Source organism: Penaeus chinensis, chromosome 42 (assembly GCF_019202785.1).
Source record: "Penaeus chinensis breed Huanghai No. 1 chromosome 42, ASM1920278v2, whole genome shotgun sequence".
Taxonomy (NCBI): domain Eukaryota; kingdom Metazoa; phylum Arthropoda; class Malacostraca; order Decapoda; family Penaeidae; genus Penaeus; species Penaeus chinensis.
In genome coordinates, this window is record NC_061860.1 from 959,329 (window position 1) to 973,429 (window position 14,101).

Sequence of the window (14,101 nt, forward strand, 5' to 3'; positions counted from 1 at the left end):
GGTACTATTTTTGATTGTTTTTATCTGTTCGTTTGAGAATAGGGCGCGCGCGCGCGCGCGTGCGTGTGTGTGTGTGTGTATGTCTATATAAGTATACCAGTAGAACTTTTATCAAGGTTAGGAGCCAAGCTGTAAACCTGCTCTTTAATGACTTATCAATGAGATATAAACACTATCTCATCCAAAAGATACGCGATATCAGTTAGTCCCATTTGAATGACCTCTTTCTTTATCTCATTCAGTAATCTAATAGGAAATCATTTAGCACATAATTATCCAAATATTCAACCTTTTATACATATTTGGGTACGACTTGACCTAACTCTCTATGGCTGTTATTTTGTTTTGTTTTGTTTTTTTCTTGTTTTCATAAAAGTCTTCACTTTGTTCTAATCTGGACGGAAATTATCTATGCTATGAAGCACTACATATTTCTTTCTTTTCAGAAACGAATGTAGGATAATGAACGATGGTTATGGACATCAATAGCATTATTTTTCCCTGTATAATGTATGGTTTTCATACATAGTCTAACAAGGTGCCTCCCTTTTAGAAAAATAATGAATGTCAGTAACATATTTGACGTCGCCGTCACAACAAGCGCACGGCACGAGCAAGATAATGAACAGGTACTGGCGATGTTAGTGGAAGGTGAGGGAAGATTTTGCATTAAATAGACCCACAACCGCGAGAAGTTGACCCTAAGTGCTGGGAAAAATTACTTCGGAGAGTTAAAAATAACTAAATGAGGGAAAATAAAATGCCCTTTTACTCAAAATCAGAATGAATGTATATATGCATATATGCATTGCAAGCTCATACAACGAAGACTGACGATTGTAAAAGCAAGAAAGGAATTATCTAATTGCAGTTATTCTTTATCAAAACGCCTAGATAGCTCAGTTGGGAGAGCGTTAGACTGAAGATCTAAAGGTCCCCGGTTCGATCCCGGGTCTGGGCACTTTTGGCGGGATGAAGGGCCTCAGATTCCATCATCAAGGGAAGTCTAGTGCTCCTTAGAAAGACTGTTGTAAGTATTAAGTCGTGAATGTGGTGATTGTGATGGGTATGAATTTAAGTTACTCTTCATATAAAACCACTTTGGTGTCGAAAACACTGCAAACATATATACTTTATTATAATGTTAAAGTTATATATACGCTATGAAAAGCGAGTACAACGGTGAATCAAACATAGCAAAATAAAGAATACATTTACAAAGCCAGGTCGCAACAGAATATGAATATCAACGAGCAGCGACGAAGCGAGGTATAGGCGTTCCAGCAGAGCTAGAATTCCGGAGTAATGACTCGTGGTTTGCCACGAGCTGGAATTGACCTCGGCGGTGCCAGGGAGTCGCCCCCGGGAAGGAGGGCCAGGTTTCGTCCTGCTCCGGATTGGTCGAGGGCCAGGCTGACCTCAGCTCGACCCCGCCCCATGGACGAGCAGACGGGTATTCTCCGCCACCGGGTCGGGCAGACGGGTATTCTCCGCCACCGGGTCGGGCAGACGGGCAGGAACCGAAGGCGATTTCCCTTGGCAGGTCGGGGCAGCTCAGGCCCGAGTAGGAACGGGAGGGACGAGCTTCCTGTGACGGCTCACTCGCACCTGCCGACGCGGCCAATCGGGACATTCTGTGCCTCTGACCTGGAGATGATTATCTCTGCGGAAGGAGGGGAATGGGCCAGATAGATACGGTTGCTGTGTCATTGAATGGTCCTGAAGGGGTCATGTCAGTGTCTCTGATGTACATGCACGTTTTTTCAAACAAATATTTGTGTTTGTTTATAGTTTTTGTTAGTTCAGCTAATTCTATTTCGTCCCTATTTGACGATGCTTTCATGACCCTACGTTTTTGCATAAGTTCTTTAGTTTCTATCGAGAGCTTACTGGATTTTTGTTTGACATTCTTACCGCCTGCTTAAAGTGCTGCTTCCTTTATTATGTCATTGAACTGTTTGTTGATTTGGTCAATGTTGAGATCTTCGTCGCTGAGAAGTGAATATCTGTTTTGGATGTTAATGCTAAATTCTGTCGCTTTGGTCTTCAAGTTAACCAAGTTTGGCTGTGGTTTTCGTATGAGTTTGTTCCTTTCCCTTCTCTAATTCAATTTGACCTCTGACCATTCTATGGTCGCTGCCAACATTTTCTATATTAATTATTAATAATATAGTAACATTTGTTTTACTATATCACGCCTATTTGAAATTATGAATTCAATTTCGTTTTTGATGCCCGATGACGACTTCCACGTCCACTTCCGCTCTAGTCTTTTTTCGAAGAATGTATTCATGATCGAGAGCTCGAGCCTCCGCAAAGTCGACTAGCATTTGTCCCTTCCCATTCCTAGTGCCTATTCCGTGATTCCCCACTACAGTTTCTCCTTCTGCCTTTTTACCTATTTTGGCATTAAAGTCTCCCATAATTATTGTGAAATGGGTTTTTACTCTTTCGCTGGCTAAATGAACATCTTCATAGAAGCTTTCTATTTCACTGTGGCTGCAGGTTGGAGCATAGACTTGAACCATCTCTAAACTGTACCTATTATTTAGTTTTATTGTTACTGAAGCCACTCTTTTGTTTATACTATGGAATTCTACTATATTCTTTTCTAAACATTTGTGAACTAAGAAACCTACCTGTAATTCTTGCTTGCTACCCTGAGGTTTGCCTCTTCAATAGAGCACGTGTCCATCATTTAGTTAGCCTTCTAACCTTACAGAGTCCTACAACATCCCATTTAATGAGGGATAGTTCCTCAAGTAATGCTAGTGAGTCGAATTCCGTTCTCATTATCCTTATATTATATGTGCAAAGGTTCATCAACATGGGGCGGCCTGTTCTTGGCCGGGGATTCTTAGCACCCGGAGCGATCCTGGTCGCCGCCGTAACCAGGGGCTCCTTCGCCTGCGGGGAATGAGGGCCGTTGCTCTGTTTGTGAAGTCATGTTTTTTGATTGTGAGATAGACAGCCGTGTTTACCTTCCACCTACTATACATACATGCATGTATATGTATATATATATATATACATATGAACGCCGTGAAAAATATATACACATGAATACATATATTATATATAATACATTTGTTTGAATAACGTACATGTTCATCAGAGACGCTAAGCCTTAATGTTTGTCATTATCTCTTCAGGACCATTCAATGACACTAGCAACTATATCTGTCTGACCCATTCGCCTCCTTCCGCAGAGATGATAATCTCAAGGTCCTTTTAAGAACTAGACTTCCCTTGATGATGGAGTCTGAGGCCCTTCACCCCAGCGCCTCCGATCCCGCCAAAAGTGCCCAGACCCGGGATCGAACCGGGGACCTTTAGATCTTCAGTCTAACGCTCTCCCAACTGAGCTATCTAGGCAGTTAGATAAGTGACTGATTGCAATTAGAAAATTCCTTTTTTGCTTTTGCAATCGTCAGTTTTTTGTTGTATGAGTATGCAGTGCATATAAACACATTTGTTCTGATTTCTGATACGTACACACATTTATATTTACATATAAATATGGCAGCACGATTTTTTTTATTATATAAATGTTGGCCTGGCGAGATATAAGGAACACATAAGCATGAATTTGTAGATGATGTATAATATAGCATAGTTTAAGGGTAGAGATAGATGTTGATGGTATGTTCTAGCAGATCCCGGGATAATAGAAGCTTATGACTATACTACTACTACTAATAGTATTGATGATAACAACAATGGTAACAAAAATATAGTCTAAATATTCCTTTGATTAAGATATGGTGGCAAATGCTCATGGGAAGTTCTATGGATGGAAAAGGCAGCACGCACATTATAACAAACACAAACACACATAAATATGAACGCATACACACAAACAAGAACACACACAAACACTAACACACACAAACACTAACACACACAAACAACACAAACACAGAGATTGCAACGGTATCACGTCGTGTTGTCTCGTTTTTTATCTCATTTATATATGTGTGTGTGTGTGTTTATATGGTTGTATATGCTCACACATGTTGATATGTTTATATGTGTATAGACCCTATATATAGAGAGAGCGAGAGAGCGAGCCTAGAACAGAAGGGCCAGTGCCCTAAAATGCAATGTTGAGAAAAGTGTCTTTGAAAGCTTGCTCCGTTAATTGAAATCCATCCAATAATAATTCACGAATTATAGTTTTATTCTGTGACCATTCAAAGTGTGTTGCTTTGATAGAATCCTTTTAACGACATTTTTGTGCATAATGAAAAAAACGAATATTTTCATAATAAAAAAATATATTTTTTATGTAGTGCTTTCAAAACAAACAGTTCAAAAAAATATTATTGGATGAAGTTCAATACTCATATTTTTGTTGATAAATTATATGATATTTATTTCTGTATACATGTGTGTGTGTGTGTGTGTGTGTGTGTGTGTGTGTGTGTGTGTGTGTGTGTGAGTGTGTGAACAGTCCCGGAATTATATTTCATTACACTCACTGGGTCCAATTTTGTACTTCTGGCAACTTCTACATAAATAGTATTTTTATGAATGAGGCGGAAACCTATAAGATATTTTTTTTTTTCTTTTTTTAACTACGTAAGCCATTTGACTGTTCATTTCCTTCAAATAAGTGATAACAAAACATGCAGTATTAGTTATCCCTGACTTTGTAGTGGAATATTTTTAAAATGCGATTTCCTGTAATTGTTTATCAAAATAGCAACACGCACACGCACACACATACACACTCGCGCGCGCTAAAAATTACTGAAATCATTGTAGAACATGAGAATTAAGGTCGCTATCCGCCATGATTGCCCCGAGAAGCATTCCTTGGGCTTCCTTTTTCATTCATGAGAATCTCCACCGATCTCCAATTAGACACGGTTACTATAATCTAAGGCCTAGATAGCTCAGTTTGGAGAGCGTTAGACTGAAGATCTAAAGGTTCCCGGTTCGATCCCGAATCTGAGCATTTTCGAACCCGCAGCGGACGCGGGACCCGGATGGACTTCTGTCACCTGTGGGGCTCGATTCCGGGTCTTTTGTGGCCCTCGCTACGTAGTGAGAGAATTTCAGGTTTAGGACTGGTGTTGGTTTAGGATTACAGCGGTATCATGTGTTCTCATTTAGTTATATATAGATATATATATATATATATATGGCCGAGAACAGACGGCCTAATGTCCTATATGTCAGTGTTCAGAAAAACGCATTTGGAAGTTGCCCCGTTAAATTAAGTTCAATAACACTTTATGAAATATATTTTTTTCTATGGCCAATCAAACAGCGTTGCATTAATGCAATCCTTTTAAAGACAATTTTGTACATAACGATAATAACGAATATTTTTCATAATGAAAAATATATATCTTGCTAATGAATTGATAAATTATACGATAAACATTTCTGTAGATGTTAAAACCATTCCTCCTAAATCGACTCCTAAAGCATTTCTACTATTTTTATGGCCTAAAAATGTATATCATAGTCCCTTTAACTATAATTCTGTGATATTTTCACATCATTCTTTTCCTCTTAATTATAATTGTAACTCTGTTACCTGTAAATTGAAAATGGTAAATCTCTTTCAGGCTGCCCCGACCTGTCAAGGGAAATCGCCTTTGGTTCCTGCCCGTCTGCCCGACCCGGTGGCGGAGAATACCCGTCTGCTCCTCCACGGGGCGGGGTCGAGCTGAGGTCAGCCTGGCCCTCGACCAATCCGGAGCAGGACGAAACCTGGCCCTCCCTCCCGGGGGCGACTCCCTGGCACCGCCGAGGTCAATTCCAGCTCGTGGCAAACCACGAGTCATTACTCGGGAATTCTAGCTCTGCTGGAACGCCTATACCTCGCTTCGTCGCTGCTCGTTGATATTCATATTCTGTTACGACCTGGCTTTGTAAATGTGTTCTTTATTTTGCTATGTTTGATTCACCGTTGTACTTGTATCTCATAGTGTGTATAAATATGTAACGTTATAATATATATATAAATATATATATATATTTATATATGTGTGTGCGTCTGTGTGTGTATATTTTTGCAGTGTTTTCGACGCCTAAGTGGTTTTATATGAAGGTAACTTATATTCATACTCATTACAATCATTTATGACTTATTACTTACAACAGTCCTTCTAAGGAGCACTAGACTTCCCTTGATGATGGAATCTGAGGCCCTTCACCCCAGCGCCTCCGATCCCGCCAAAAGTGCCCAGACCCGGGGTCGAACCGGGGACCTTTAGATCTTCAGTCTAACGCTCTCCCAACTGAGCTATCTAGGCGTTTTGATAAAGAATAACTGCAATAAGAGAATTCCTTTTTTGCCTTTGCAATCGTCAGAGTTTTATTGTATGAGTATGCAATGTATATATGCATATACACATTTGTTCTTATTTCTGATACATACACATTTATATATATATATTTATATGACAGCACATTCTTTTTATTATATAAATGGCCTGACGAGATATAAGAAACACAAAATTATGAAATCGTATTTGATGTATAATATAGCATAGTATAGGGTTGAGATAGATGAGGATGGTATGTTCTGGCAGATTCCAGGATAACAAAAGCATAAAACTATATTAATAATAATATTGATAATAATAACAATAGTAACAAAAGTACAGTCTAAATATTCCATATTTAAGCATCTTTTGATTAAGATACGGTGGTTTCTGACTCATTGTGGTTCTAGGGATGGAAAACACAGCACGCACCCAGTAACAAACACAAACATGCGCATAAACACGAACACATACACAAACACAATTATCAGTGAATTCTGCCTTATTAATATCCCAAGCGTATCTTCATCTTGACAAAGAAAGCAAAAAGAGAAAGGAAAATAAGATATAAAACACATATGAAAATACGTATAAAGATAAATATAAAAATAAAGTACAGTTTGTCTGCCAAGTCTTTTAATCAAGATCGAATGTAAAGTCCACAACTCAAATATCATTTATTTCATTTATTTATTAATTTGTTGTTCACCTGTACGTGTTTCTTTTGCCCATAAACCGTTTTATATATCGCCCCCTCTTACGGTAATTGCACTTTGGATACTCTACTTGGGTTTTTCCAGTTCCTAACATTAACACACACACGCACACGCACGCATACGCATACACGCACACGCACGCGTACGCATACACGCACACGCACGCGTACGCATACACGCACACGCACGCGTACGCATACACGCACACGCACGCGTACGCATACACGCACACGCACACACACACGTACACACACACTCTCTCCCATAGAGAAGTAAAGTAATTCCAGCCATTTGAGCTGCTGAAATCAACGCAGAAAATGAGAACTAAGGTCACTCTCCGCCAAGACTTCCCCGAGAAGCATTCCTTGGGCTTCCTATTTCAGTCATGAGAATCTCCACCTATTTCCATTTAGGGAAATGTAAGGCCTAGATAGCTCAGTTGGGAGAGCGTTAGACTGAAGATCTAAAGGTCCCCGGTTCGATCCCGGGTCTGGGCACTTTTGAACCCGCAGCGGACGCGGGACCCGGGTGGACTTCTGTCACCTGTGGGGCTCGATTCTGGGTCTTCTGTGGCCCTCGCTACGTGGTTAGAGAATTTCGGCCTCAGGATTGGGTTGTCTCTGGATTGCAGCGGTATCTCGTCGTGTTCTCTTGTTATTTTTTTCTCAGTTATATATAAATGTATTTATACAGTATGTATATGTATTTATGTACATATGTATATATATATGTATATGTATATATATATATATATTTCAAGGGTCGAGAGCAGAAGGGCCAATATCCTGTATGTCAATGTTGAGAAAAACAACTTTGAAAGTAGCTCCATTAATTGAAATTCATTCAGTATTTCTTTTTTTTTATGTGATTATTCAAACTGCGTTGCATTAATGTAATAATTTAAAGACATTTTTGTACATAACGAAAATAACTAATATTTTTCACAAAAAAACAACAACAACTAATGCTTTCAAAACGATCATTTATAAAATTCCTTTTTTTTTGTGATTAATTGATATATTCTGAGCAATTTAGCCCTGTTGACGTTAAAAAAATTCAATTTTTACTCCTATTTGTAATTGTAACTCTCTTATCTGTAAACTGAAAATGGTATATGGCTTTCAGGAAATGAAGAATAATAAAAGCAGCCAACGTGAAGCTTCCGTTGCCATGTAATCGAAATGAAGCCTTTTGTGGCAATCAGTCTCGCACTGAGATTTTCACGGAGTTGGATTTCAAAGTGATGCTCGGGTGGCGTCCCTAATGCACTGATGACACTAGCCTTTATGACACTTATAGAAGTAAAAATCTCCATTTCGATGGTAGGCTTATCTCAATTGCTTTTTTAAGCCATTGGCCCTTCTAGCTCTCGGCCCTAGATATGTATATGTGCGTCTGTAAGGCCGAAAGCTAGAAAGGCCACAGACACACATGTTTATGTATATGTATTGTGAACATATACAATACATACTGCATAATATATATGAACAGACATATGTATATGTACACATATATGTATTTGTATACGTATATATATATATATATAGATGATCACTGTGAAAATATATAAACATAAATACATAATATATATCATACATTTGTTTGAATAACATGCATGTGCATCAGAGACACTGACATGACCCCTTCAGGACCATTCAATGACACAGCAACCGTATCTGTCTGACCCATTCCCCTCCTTCCGCAGAGGTAATCATCTCCAGGTCAGAGGCACAGAATGTCCCGATTGGCCGCGTCGGCAGGTGCGAGTGAGCCGTCACAGGAAGCTCGTCCTGAGCTGCCCCGACCTGCCAAGGGAAATCGCCTTCGGTTCCTGCCCGTCTGCCCGACCCGGGGCGGAGAATACCCGTCTGCTCCTCCACGGGGCGGGGTCGAGCTGAGGTCAGCCTGGCCCTCGACCAATCCGGAGCAGGACGAAACCTGGCCCTCCCTCCCGGGGGCGACTCCCTGGCACCGCCGAGGTCAATTCCAGCTCGTGGCAAACCACGAGTCATTACTCCGGAATTCTAGCTCTGCTGGAACGCCTATACCTCGCTTCGTCGCTGCTCGTTGATATTCATATTCTGTTACGACCTGGCTTTGTAAATGTATTCTTTATTTTGCTATGTTTGATTCACCGTTGTACTCGCTTTTCATAGCGTATATATAACTTTAACGTTATACTATATTATGTATGTCTGCAGTGTTTTCCTCACCTAAGTGGTTTTATATGAAGGTTAGCTTAAACTCATACCCATCACAATCACCACATTTACGACACATTGCTTACAACAGTCCTTCTAAGGAGCACTAGACTTCCCTTGATGATGGAATCTGAGGCCCTTCACCCCAGCGCCTCCGATCCCGCCAAAAGTGCCCAGACCCGGGATCGAACCGGGGACCTTTAGATCTTCAGTCTAACGCTCTCCCAACTGAGCTATCTAGGCAGTTAGATAAGAGACTGACTGTAGTTTTTGTTGTATGAGTATATAATGCATATATATATTCGTTCTGATTTTGATACATACACATATATTTACATATATTTTACATGACAGCGTAATTTTCTAAAATTATATAAATGTTGGCCTGCCGAGATATAAGAAATTAAACATAAGCATGGATTCGTATATGATGTATGATATAGTATAGTTTAAGGGAAGATATCGAATTGGATGGTATGTTCTGGCAGATCCCGGGATAACAAAAGCTTAGAACTATACTACTATTAATAATGATAATAGTATTAAAGATAATAATAGTAACAAAAGTACAGTCTAAGTATTCCATATTTAAGCAACATTTGATTAAGATATCGTGGTTTCTGACAACGTTTATTGAGGTCTGTGGTGGAGGCAAATTCTAATGGGGAGTTCTACGTATGGAAAAGACAGATAACACACATAAACAAGCACAGACACTCACATAAACACAAACACAAACAAACACACACTCATATGGACCTCCAATCAGTCACAATTATTAGTGAATTCTGCCTTAATATCCCACTCACTGCGCCACTAGAGGTAAAATAAGCATTGAATTCCCGTGTGAGATTTTTTTAAACGTGAAAATCGAGATACAATAAGCTCTATCTAAAAGTTCTGTTAACTAAACTAGTAAGTTATATTTGTACCTCGTGGTTATGATGACGACATCAACAGTAGCTTTACGTTTGGGATTAGATTTTAACTGATCTTCTTTTGTTCATTTAAAGGAGATAGTCGGAATAAATAGCTAACAGGCAAGGGAAGGAAATCTCCGTACGAACAAGGGTGAATAAGAAGATGGACAAGAAAATCTCTGAATGAACAAGGGTGAATATGTACAAGCCCAAGAAAATATCTAAATTAACTAGGGTGAACTAAAAGAAAAAGAACAAGAAAATACCTAACTGAACAAGGATGAACAAATAGAACAAGTACAAGGAAATCTCTGAAGGAACAAAGATAAACAAGAGCAAGAAATGAACAATGGAGAACAAGAACAAGAAAACTTCTGAATGAACAAGAGTCAACAAAGACAAGAACAAGAACAAGAATCGGAAGTCATATTTAACAGTGGCTATACTTGTCACGTGATTGTGCTGTTGAGACATGAGTGATGATTGAATGAGTGCAACACGTTTCAATAACATCGGTTTTCGCTGGTAATTGTCAATCCTGTCTAGTGTACCTTCATCTTGGCAAAGAGAAAAAAAAACTAGATAACCGATCTATAAAAATAAAGTACTGTTTGTCCGCCAAGTTTTTAAATCTAGAACGAAAGTCATTATCCATAGCTCGCTATGGTATGGATGTTTCTTTAGCCTTTATACCTTTTTTCACCTGCACGTGTTTCTGTTGCTGATATACCGTTTTATATAAACCCTCTACCCCTTCCACTCCGTCGGGTATATGAACGTGTGATAAATGTATAATAAAATGTGCAACTTTGTCTTTGCAACCACTAATATAGCATCAGAATCATGTGTCCTGAATAGGAGCTTCCTGTCAAGGTGAGAGTTCGTGAAGAATGTATTCCATGATTAGAATTATTGGACCGGACATGGCCAGGAACCCACGACACTTTTGTTAGCTTCAATAAACATTTTTATTTTTATTTTACTGTATTGGCCAGACTACCATTTATAATGAGGTTTGTTTTTTATTCAGTAATAATTATCTTTGCTTAGCCACAAAGGAGTCAATTAGTAGACCTTGTGACCGTACGTGATTTGAATTTGCGGGAAAAACGTATTTTTTACTAGAGCTATGAATATCGATTGTGTTATTTTTATTATAAACTTTATAATTATCATAATGTTTTTTTTGATATTAGTAACAGCAAAATAAGAAAAGGGTGAAGGGGCGAGACGGGCAGTACTCGTAAATGACTCATTGGTGACTTAGTACAAGTATAGCCATCTATAAGTTAAAACAATCAAACCAGTACTAACAGTGGGCATAGTACGTGACTGCCCGTCGTACCCGTCGGCAATGGGTTAATTTTATCTCGGGAGGGTTAATACGATTTCTTTAGCGTTCTACGCTGTGAATCCTCGAACATTTTACTTACTGGCACACTCCCTACACGCCTTACTGACTATATATTTATTGCGAAGTGGGAGCACATCCTAGAAGTTAATTCTATTTATTCCTCTGTCGATTTTTTTTTTTTTTTTTTTTTTTTTTTTTTTGATATTCATTATCAGTGTATGTAGTTATATAGTTGGGCTGTTCACCTAATCACAGACTAGCATTTACTTCATTTACCTCCTGTCTAAGCTGTCTGCGCACTTTGCCTACTCTACTTGGATTATTTCAACTCCCTGCCATTAACGCACGCACTTGCACGCGTACACACACACACACACACACACACACACACTCACTCACTCTTATACAGAATCAAAGTAATTTCAGCCATTTAAACTGCTGAAATCCGCCAAGGCTGCCACGAGGATTCCTTGAGCTTCTTATTTCAGTCATGAGAATCTTCAGCTCGGATTAGACACATTTGAGAAAATCTAAGGCCTAGATAGCTCAGTTGGGAGAGCGTTAGACTGAAGATCTAAAGGTCCCCGGTTCGATCCCGGGTCTGGGCACTTCTGAACCCGCAGCGGACGCGGGACCCGGGTGGACTTCTGTCACCTGTGGGGCTCGATTCCGGGACTTTAATAGTAGCCCCGTCTATTGAAATTCATCCAAAAACACTTCATGAAATATAGTTGTTCCTGCAGTAATGTAATGTTCAAAGACATTTTTGTGCATAACGAAAATAACGAATATTTTTCACACCGATTGGTTTTACTGTACTGCTTCCAAAAGAAACATTTCAAAAATGTATTTTTTGGTGATTAATTGATATATTCTAAGAAATTTATTTCTGTTAATGTTAAAACCATTCCTCCTAAATCGACTTCTGAAGCATTTTTATTATTCAATGGCCTTAAAATGTAAATTAAGAAAGTTCCTTCAACTATAATTCTGTGATATGTTCACATTTTTTAAAATCATATTTGTAATTATAAATTTGTTACCTGTAAACTGAAAATGGTAAATGATTTTCAGGAATATGTAGAATAGTAAAAGCCACCAACGTGAAGCTTCCGTTGCCAAAATGAAGCCTTTTGTGGCAATCAGTGATGCTCGGGTGGCGTCCCTAATGCACTAATGACACTAGCCTTTATGACACTTATAGAAATGAAAATATCCATTTCATACATTTGTTTAAATAACGTGCATGTGCATCAGAGACACCGACATGACCCCTTCAGGACCATTCAATGACACAGCAACCGTATCTGTCTGACCCATTCGCCTCCTTTCGCAGAGATAATCATCTCCAGGTCAGAGGCACAGAATGTCCCGATTGGCCGCGTTATGTACAAAAATGTCTTTAAAAGGATTACATTAATGCAACGCAGTTTGATTGGCCATAAAAAATATATATATATATATTTCAGGAAGTGTTATTGGATGATTTTTATTTAACGGAGCAACTTTTAAATGTGTTTTTCTGAACACTGACATATAGGACATCTCATTTAGGATATAACTAAATGAGAACACGACGTGATACCGCTACAATCCTAAGCCAACACCAGTCCAAAACTTGAAATTCTCTCACTACATAGCGAGGGCCACAAAAGACCCGGAATCGAGCCCCACAGGTGACAGAAGTCCACCCGGGTCCCGCGTCCGCTGCGGGTTCAAAAGTGCCCAGACCCGGGATCGAACCGGGGACCTTTAGATCTTCAGTCTAACGCTCTCCCAACTGAGCTATCTAGGCCTTACATTTTCTTAACTGTGTCTAATTGGAGATCGGTGGAGATTCTCATGACTGAAATAGAAAGCCCAAGGAATGCTTCTCGGGGCAACCATGGCGGATAGTGACCTTAATTCTCATGCTCTAAATGTTTTAGCAGCTCAAAGGCCTGAAATTACTTCAATTCTCTATAACAGGAAGATGAGCGTGTGTGTGTGTGTGTGTGTGCTGGGGTGTGCGTGTGTTTGCGCGCGCGAGAGTTTGCGTATGTGTGTGTTGCCATTTCGATAAACGAGCAATTCCAGGAAATCGCATTTGAAAAATATTCCCCTACAAAGTCAGCGATAACTAATACTGCATGTTTTGTTATCAAAATACTATTTACGCTATATTTACATTAAAGAGGTTGACAAAAGTAAAAAAATGGGATCCAGTAAGTGTAATAAAATATAATTCCGTGACTGTACATATATAAACACACACACTAACACACATTCACATACACACATATATACATAAATAAATATCCTATAATTAATCAACAAAAATATGTGTATTGAACTTCATCCAATAATAATTTTTTGAACCGTTTGTTTTGAAAGCACTACATAAAAATATATTTTTTATTGTGAAAAATATTCGTTATTTTCATTATGCGCAAAAATATCGTTGAAAGGATTCTATCAAAGCAACACACTTTGAATGGTCACAGAATAAAACTATAATTCGTGAATTATTATTGGATGGATTTCAATCAACGGAGCAAGCTTTCAAAGGCAGTTTTCTTAACATTGAATTTTAGGCCACTGGCCCTTCTGTTCTAGGCTCTCTCTCTATATATATATATAAGTTCTATAC

General features: G+C 38.9%; 7 non-coding genes across 7 annotated transcripts; 3 read left to right on the forward strand and 4 right to left on the reverse strand.

Moving 5' to 3' along the window:
* Positions 1-888: 888 nt before the first annotated feature.
* On the forward strand, positions 889-961 carry Trnaf-gaa. Its single transcript has one exon. It is a non-coding gene; the product is annotated as a tRNA-Phe (tRNA).
* Positions 962-3,302: 2,341 nt separating this feature from the next.
* On the reverse strand, positions 3,303-3,375 carry Trnaf-gaa. Its single transcript has one exon. It is a non-coding gene; the product is annotated as a tRNA-Phe (tRNA).
* Positions 3,376-6,196: 2,821 nt separating this feature from the next.
* Positions 6,197-6,269, reverse strand: Trnaf-gaa. The gene has a single exon. It is a non-coding gene; the product is annotated as a tRNA-Phe (tRNA).
* A 1,152-nt stretch (positions 6,270-7,421) lies between these two features.
* Positions 7,422-7,494, forward strand: Trnaf-gaa. The gene has a single exon. It is a non-coding gene; the product is annotated as a tRNA-Phe (tRNA).
* Positions 7,495-9,368: 1,874 nt separating this feature from the next.
* Trnaf-gaa lies at positions 9,369-9,441 on the reverse strand. The gene has a single exon. It is a non-coding gene; the product is annotated as a tRNA-Phe (tRNA).
* A 2,566-nt stretch (positions 9,442-12,007) lies between these two features.
* Trnaf-gaa lies at positions 12,008-12,080 on the forward strand. The gene has a single exon. It is a non-coding gene; the product is annotated as a tRNA-Phe (tRNA).
* Positions 12,081-13,194: 1,114 nt separating this feature from the next.
* Trnaf-gaa lies at positions 13,195-13,267 on the reverse strand. Its single transcript has one exon. It is a non-coding gene; the product is annotated as a tRNA-Phe (tRNA).
* Between the last annotated feature and the right edge of the window lie 834 nt (positions 13,268-14,101).